General features: G+C 45.4%; 1 long non-coding RNA gene across 1 annotated transcript; it reads right to left on the bottom strand.

Annotated features, from left to right (window-relative positions):
* Positions 1-1,297: 1,297 nt before the first annotated feature.
* Positions 1,298-8,521, bottom strand: LOC122427063. Its single transcript, XR_006265345.1, has 3 exons — positions 8,399-8,521; positions 6,182-6,443; positions 1,298-2,804 (listed from the first exon to the last, which is right to left on the bottom strand). It is a non-coding gene; the product is annotated as an uncharacterized LOC122427063 (long non-coding RNA).
* Positions 8,522-8,628: the final 107 nt, after the last annotated feature.

The raw sequence follows: 8,628 nt of genomic DNA on the forward strand, positions 1-8,628 counted from the left end.
AGAAAGTGAAGAGGAACTAAAAGAGGTGAAAGAAGAAGTGAGTGAAAAAGCTGGCTTAAACCTCAACATTAAAGAGCTAAGATCATGGCGTCGGTCCCATCACTTCAAAGCAAACAGAAGGGGAAACAGTGGAAGCAGTAATATATTTTATTTTCTTGGGCTCCAAAATCACTGTGGATGGTGACTGCAGCCATGAAATTAAAAGACTCTTGCTAGGACTTCCCTGGTGGTTCAGTGGTAAAGAATCTGCCTGCCAATGCAAGACACACAGGTTCGATCCCTGGTCCAAGAAGATCCCACATGCTGCTGAGCAACTAAACCCATGCACCACAAGTATTGAGCTTGGGCCCTAGAGCCCAGGAATTGCAACAAGAGAAGCAGCCACAATGAGAAGCCCCAACTCCACAACTAGAGAAAAGCCCGCAGAGCAACAAAGACCCAGCACAGCTAAAAATAAACAAACAAAAAAAGATGCTTGACCAAAAAAGCTCTGACAAACATAGACAGCATATTAAAAAGCAGAGACACCATTTTGTTAAGCTACGGTTTTTCCAGCAGTCATGTACAGATGTGAGAGCTGTACCGTAAAGAAGGCTGAGCACCGAAGAAGTGATGCTTTCAAACCGTGGGGCCAGAAAGACTCTTGAGCGGGCTGTGGACTGCAAGGAGATCCAACCAGTCCATCCTAAAGGAGAACAACCCTGAATATTCATTGGAAGGACTGATGCTTAAACTGAAGCTCCAGTACTTTGGCCGCCTGGTTCAAACAGCCGACTCATTGGAAAAAACCCTGATGCTGGGAAAGATTGAAGACAAAAGGAGAAGGGGGTGGCAGAGGATGAGATGGTTAGACAGCATCACTGACTCAATGGGCATGAATCTGAGCAAGCTCCAGGAGACAGTGAAACACAGGGGAGCCTGGTGCGCTGCCGTCCATGGGGTCATAAAGAGTCCAACACACTCAGCGACCGAACGACAACAACGACATAACCAAAGCAACGAAAAGCAAGTCAAAGAAGCAGTTCCAGCATGGAGTCAGAATCGGCGTTCCCCTGCAGCAGAGGCATTCACCTTTTTTCAGAGTCCCTCTCAGAATGAGCTATTGCACTGTGGCTGCTCAGCAGCCCAGCTTCTCCTGTCCAGTCCTGCTTCCCTCCTTTCTTGCAAGTGTTGATCCCAAGAGCACGCGTTAATAAACTGCCTGCACTCTGATCTCCACTTTAGAATTGGCCTCCCTGGAAACCCAACCTGTGACCAAGGGAAAGGTTTTACCAGGCAAAGATAAACCGAAAGCAAATCGGGATTTTAATGTGATTTAATTCAAGGCAAAAAATGGGACAAAGGAGAGAGTGTTACATAACAGTAAAATTAAAAAGAGAACAAGAAAATATAACCGTAATAAACATGTTTAGCAATGTAGGCTCAAAATATATAAATTTTAATAGTTAACTGTACCGAGTACCTTCTTTCTGTTGAGCATGCTCTATAGGCGTTACATGCATTAACTCTTACTTTTCATTATAATCCCACAAGAAAGTACTGAGAATTCCCTGACGGTCCGGTGGTTAAGACTCTGTGCTTCCACTGCTGGGGGCACAGGTTTGACCCCTGGTTGGGAACTAAGATCCTACACACTGTGCAGCCAAAAAAAAGTACAGTGATTCTCCCTACTTTGCAGCTACAGAGCAACAACTTACAGACTCAGGAAAGAAAAAATAAATCAACTGTTAGAGCTGGAAATCTTTACATAGGTCTCTTAGAAACAGATGGATCTAGAAGACAAACAGGGGCTTCTCCGGTGGTCCAGTGGTCAAGAATCCACCTTGCAATGCATGGGAAGAGGGTTCGATACCAGGTCAAGGAAGTAACATCCCACAAGCCTCGCAGCAATTAAGATGCGAAGCAGCCAAAAAAACAAAAATAATAAATAAATAAGGAAAGACAATAAGCAGAGATATAAAAGATCTGAATAATACAATTAATAAGCTCAACATATTATAGATGAAGAATTCTACTTTTAACAGATAACACTTTTTTTTTTAGCATGTTTAAAACACTTACAAAAAATGACCATGTACAAAATTACAAAGGAAGCCTTAATATTACATTTTAAAGAATCAGTGTTACACAGCCATGTTCTATGACTGTAATACAATAACATGAGAAATTACTAAGCAAAGGATAACTATTTAAAGTTGACAAATGTCTGGAAACTAAAAACACATTACTAATAGTAAAATTTGGGTTAAAAAAAGTCAGAAATGATGAAATACTTTAAATAAAAGTTTATCTGACTTTCTAGGCTACAACTAAGGCTTTAATTAGAGATGTAGAATGTTAAATATATTTGAAAGACACCAAAAAAGTTTGGAACCTAATGAACAGAGCATTCAACTCAAGAATGAATCAACTATTAGAACTGTAGTTTTTTTGTTTTGTTTTGTTTTTAGAACTGTAGTTTTTAACATACCCTCTCAGGCCAACAACAGGGTGCGCTACAGAAGATCTGAAGGATAGCATTAACAAGCTAAATTTGTGAAATATCGCGTCATGTGCATGCTCCGTTGTGTCTGACTCTTTGTGACCACATGGACTGTAGCCCACCAAGCTCCTCCGTCCATGGGATTCTCCAGGCAAGAATACTGGAGTGGGTTGCCATTTCCTCCTCCAAGGGATCTTGCCGATCCAGGGACTGAACTCCTGTCTCCTGGGATTCCTGCATTGGCAGGTGATTTTTTTTATCACTACTCCACTTGGGAAGTCCAATGTCAAATATATGATGAGTAAATAAGAATAACTATAACCTGTGAACAAGAGAGGAAACAAGAGAACAGTGTTGAGAATAATAAGACAAAAGGGCAGCAGGAGCTGCAGCAAATGAGCAAAATACAGAATGAAAACGGGACCGACTCCGCAGACACAACGCAAACACAACAGACTTTTTCCTGTTAATTTAAGTGTAGTTTCCACTGCGGCCCATCACAGGGTATGACGTATAGTGCTCTGCGCTGTACAGTGGGACCTTGTAGTTTATCCTTTCTATACATAGTAGTTTCCATCTGCTAGTCCCACACTCCCGATCCTCCCTCCCCGATACCCCTTCGACTTGGCAACCACAAGCCTGCTTTCTGTAATTGTGAGTCTGTTTCTGTTTCACAGACATGTTCATTTGTTATATTTTAGACTCCACAGGTAAGTAATATCATACGGTGTTTGTCTTTCTCTGACCTACGTTGCTTAGTGTGTCCGTCCACGCAGCTGCAGGTGGCATTAATTCATTCTTTTTAACGGCCGATATCCCAGTGTGTGTGTGTGTGTGTGTGTGTGTGCACATATGAAGGAAACGGCAACCCACTCCAGTATTCTTGATGGGAAAGCCCGTGGACAGAGAAGCCTAGTGGGTTATGATCCATGGGGTCGAAATATATATATATAGACCACATTTTCTTTATCCGTTCATCTGTCGATGGACATTTTTGTTTCCGTGTCTCGACTAATGTAAATAGTGTTGCTCTGAACATGGGGGTGCAGCCATCTTTCTGAATTATAGTTGTGTCCAGGTAAATGCCCAGAGGAGTGGGATTGCTGGGTCACATGGCAACTCTAGTTTTCTGAGGACCCTTCATACTGTTTACCATAGTGGCTGCATCATCTTACATTCCCACCAACAGTGTGGGAGGGTTCCATTTGCTCCACACCCTTTCCAGCATAGATGATTTGTAGACGTTTTTAAAAAAATGGTCATTCTGTCTGGTGGAACATGGCACCTCATTGTTTTGATTTGCATTTCTCTAATAATTAGCAGTGATGAGCATTTTTTCATGTGCCTATTGGCCATCTACATGTTTTCTTTGGAGAAATGTCTATTTGGGTCTTCTGGGGAATTCCCTGGCAGTCCAATGTTTAGGACTACAAGCCATGTGGTGTGGCCAAAAAAATTTAGATCTTCTGCCCATTTTCTGATGGGGTTGTTTGTTATTGAATTATAAGAGCTGTTGGTATATTTTGGAAATTAAGCCCATGTCGGTAGCATCATTTGCAAGTGTTTCTCTCAGTCTGTAGGTTGTCTTTTTGTTTTGTTTATGGTTTCCTTTGCTGTGCAAAAGCTTATAAGTTTGATTAGGTACCATTTGTTTATTTCTGGCTTTATTTCTATTCCCTTGGGAGACTAAGCTAAGAAAACATTGGTAAATTTATGTCAGAGAATGTTTTGCCTGTGTTTTCCTCTAGGAGTTTTATAGTGTTATATCTTATGTTTAAGTCTTTAAGCCATTAGGAACTTATTTTGACACAACAGGTTTTTAAAACTTTACTCACTGGATTATTGGTTTATTGTAAAAGGATACAACTCAGGGAACAGCCTAATGGAAGAGATGTAAAGGGCAAAGTATGTGGGAGTTTCCATCCCCTTTCCAAGTACCATTGTCCCTGCATTTCCACATGTTCCCCAACTCAGAAGCTCCCTCAACAGATTTTTTTTTTAAAATAAAAATATTGGACTTCCCTGGCGGTCCAGTGCTGAAAACTCTGTGCTTCCACCGCAGGGGGTGATAGTTCCATCCCTGGTTGGGGTAAAGTTTCATGTGCCTTGTGGCCAAAAATGAAATAAAACAGCACAATAGTATTAACAACCGTACACTAATGAATTTATAAGCCTAGACGAAATGTATACATTTCTGGGAAAATACAAATAGCAAAATGGACTTCCCTGGCCATCCAGTGGTTAGGACTCCATGCTTTCACTGTGGAGGGCCCAGAGCAGCCATAAACAAACAAACAAACAAAGTTTAAAAATAAATAAATAAATAAAATGTTAATCAAAGACTTTCACTGGGACTTCCCCAGTGGAGCCTTGGCTAAGACTGTGCTCCCAATACAGGGGCCCCAGGTTCAATCCCTGGTTCAGGGAACTAGATCCCACATGTTGCTACTAAGAGTTTGCAAGCCACAACAAAGATTGAGGATCCTGCCTTGCGGCAACTAAGACCCATCAAAGCCAGATAAAGAAATATTTTTTTTTAAATTTTAAAAGACTTTCCTACCAAAACTTTTGACCCAGGTGATTTTACAGATATGTTCTACTGACCTTCAAAAACAGTTTCTTGCTGCTTTTATGCAAGCTTTTCAGAAACTAGAAAAAGAATTGTGCAGGTTTTTTTGTTTGTTTGTTTTGGTTGTACTGGGTCTCTGTTGCAGCGCCCGGGCTTCTCTAGTTCTGCCATGTGAGCTTAGCTGCCCCACATCCATGGGATCTTAGTTCCCCAATCAGGGATTTAACTCATGTTCCTTGCATTGGAAAGTGGATTCTTAACCACTGGACCCCCAGGGAAGCCCCCAGAAATCTTTTTAATGTTCTTATTAGTTATAATTGTGTATGTGGGGTTTTATTTGTTTCTTTCTGCATTAATTACTCTTGCCAAGGCTTTATGTTAAGTGAAATGTACTTGGCATATAGCTTTTACCTCTACTAAGTATTTTTTGACAAGGTCCAGCTCAAAGGATTCTGTATGTAAAATACCTCCTCTGAAGTTTTCTGTTTTAAAAAATGCCCATTTTGGACTTCTCTGGTGGTCCAGCGGTTAAGAATCCTTGCAATGCAGGGGACACAGGCTGGATCCCTGGTTGGGGAACTAAGATTCCAGGGCAGGACAACTCAGACCAAGTGCCTCCAGCCCTAGCATGCTGCAACTAAGACAGGAGGTAGCCAAATTGAAAAAATAAAAAATTATCCAGCGGAGAGAACTATCGGTAATACAAGAGAAAGACAAGAAGACAGAACAAGAACAAGAGGGCGGGGTGAGGGGCAGGAACGGGAGGGTGACAGCTGGCTTGAGCTGTGTGCTCAGTCGTGTCCGACTCTTTGTGACCCCACGCACTGTAGCCCACCAGGCTCCTCTGTCCACGGAATTCTCCAGGCAAGAATACTGGAGTGGGTTGCCATTTCCTTCTCTGGGGGAATCTTCCCGCCGCAGGGATCAAACCCCAGTCTCCTGCATTGCAGGTGAATTCTTCAACGTCTGAGCCGCCACGGAAGCCTGACGGCTGGCTTAGCTAACAACAAAGACAATTCTTTTACTATGACGAAAGTCGGAGTACCTAAGTGAGGATGAAGGTAAATTGGCCAGGCTGCTGGTAGATAGGGATGTTTTCCTTTTTTTTCCCCTTTTAAAATTTTATTTACTTATTTTTGTCGGTGCTGGGTCTTGTTGCTTCACGCAGGCTGTCTCTAGCTGTGGTGAGCGGGGCTCCTCGAGGTGCAGTGCGCTGGTTTCGCACTGCAGCGGCTGCTGCTCTTGAGCACAGGCTCCAGACCATGAGGACTCAACAGCAGCTGTGGTGCAAGGGTTCAGTTGCCTTGAGTCAATGAGACTTCCTGCTCGATGAGAGATGAGACCAGATTCCCATGTGGAATCTTCCCGGGCCAGGGATCAAACCTGTGTTCCCTGCATTGGCAAGCAGATTCTTAACCACTGGACCACCAGGAAGTCCTTTATCATTATTACTATTTTTTAAAATATTGTGGCATGTGGGATCTTAGTTCCCTGACCAGGCAATTGAACCTGCGTCCCCTGTATTGGAAGGTGGATTCTTCCTTGGACCACCAGGAAGTCCTAAGGATGTTTTCTTTTGATTACTTTCACAGTAAAATAAGAACCAAAGTTATCAGCTAAGAGTAAAGAAAAATAAAGGGATGCTGGATAACTGCCAACTGCAGAGAGTGTTGGTAAATAAAGTCTCCATTTGTTCATTTATTGGGTCAGCATAGCACGCAACAGAGATGGCCCCTTACTTGTCAGATATTTCCAGTGCTTACATCCCTGATAGTTAGCACAACGTATTGAAGAATGAATACCAGCAAGCACACCTGGATATCTAGTTGGGGAGGGAAGGGTTAGGGTTGGTGATAATAATAAGAAATACAGCTAGCATTCAGTAATGAAGATCTTCCTGCCTTTTCTTAGTAAATACAGACAACAACCTTTAATAAATATGACTGCTCTACAAACAAAGAAACTAGGGAGTGGTTCCTCCTTTGAAATGAGAGCCTTGAACACTAGGTCAAAATGCATGAGTGATAAAGTGAAAGGCCCCTTAAGTGGTAATAGCTCAATTATCTGATAGGAGTTTGATTCTGAGCAGATGAAGCTCCAGTCTAGAGCAGGTAACCCAAGAAGTCCTAGGCAAAAACCTGAGCCCCTGCTTCTGACCACCTGATCATCTGAGCAGTGTCACTGGGTGGATGATCTTGGAGTAGTCCCACATTTCCAGTTCTGTAAAACTGAGAGTGATGTCACCTAATTCACATAATTTTTATATTAAGTGAAACATTCTCCAAGTTTGAGAAAGTGCTTGCAAACGATCTTGTATACGAATGTATATGTTAATGTTGCTATTACTATCATGGCTGTTAATTAAGTGGTCAGGGCAAGGTCAACACTCAGAGGGCAAAGGTAGCCTCCAACCACAGAACAGGCCCTCCAGGATGCAAAGTAAGTTGAAAGAATTTTAGCCAGTACTCTTGGCTCAGAGTGAGAGGTGGAATTTTTCTTATTCAAAGCTCAACTGTTCTTGAAGTCTTCAGGCTTGAAACTCTGGGGAAAATAATTAGGCTCTGGGGGCAAGATCCGGAATGCCACACCGCGTGAGGCCTCACTGCCGCCGGCTGGGCACCAGGAAGTGCCCATCCGATCCACCTGGAGTCGGCCTGGGTTTGGGGCATCCCCTCGTGGTGGTCAGCAGCGCCTCCGGCTAGGATCCGGGAGCTGGTGCCCTGGCTTCATGCCTTTCGGGGACGCAGTCTCTAGGGCCCTCTCCGCGTCCCCCTCCTCCCCCTTTCCAGGAAGACCCCAGGCCCGGAAGGCCTGGGAAAGCGAGCGCCTGTGGTGGGGACGGTGGCCGCCCCGACGGCGCGGTCCGACTCCGGCGTGCGAGGGGGGCAGCTGTTCTCCCAGGCGGCCGTGGGGGGCAGCAGAGGGGACGGCGACAGGTGCGGGAGCGCCTCCCGGGGGGAAGTGAAAAGGCGGGCTTCGGGGTCTGTTCCCAGGCTGGAAGCCGCCCCCGCCCCCCACCAAATCCCCGGGAGAGGCCGGGCCGGCGCCGGGTCTGGAGGAGGACGCGGCCGGAGACAGTGCGATTTCACGCGGCCTCCGGGGCTCGGGTTCCTCGGCAGGGCGGATGAGTTATGGGGTCTCCAGGGGGTTTCCGGGGAAACTGAGGTGGCCTGAGTGGCCGACAAAAACACCCTCCCCCCTCAAAAACACACACACAGGCAAACACATTGAGACAGAAACTCCCCCAAGTGACCCAACCGGCTAGGGGAGTTGGGTGATTTGGTTAGTGGGCGAGGCCAACTCGCAGGGGGTCGGGCTTTGGAGCGTTCTCTCACCACCCCCATTACCTTTCTCCTCTGGAAGTATTTGGGGGCGTTCGGAATCTTGGACTGCGGGAGAATAATTAGGGCGAGAGCCGTTTGGGATCTGCGCGGCCAAGCTGCCGGGCACGGGGCGTGGGGCGCGCTGGCTCGGGGCGGGCCGCCGAAGCTCCGGCAATCGCTGCTCCAGCCTCGCGCCCGAGGGGGCGCGGCCGAGGCTCACCCCCTCCCCCTGCGCTCCCTCGCAGACTCCACTC

This window comes from Cervus canadensis, chromosome 25, assembly GCF_019320065.1.
Source record: "Cervus canadensis isolate Bull #8, Minnesota chromosome 25, ASM1932006v1, whole genome shotgun sequence".
NCBI lineage: Eukaryota > Metazoa > Chordata > Mammalia > Artiodactyla > Cervidae > Cervus > Cervus canadensis.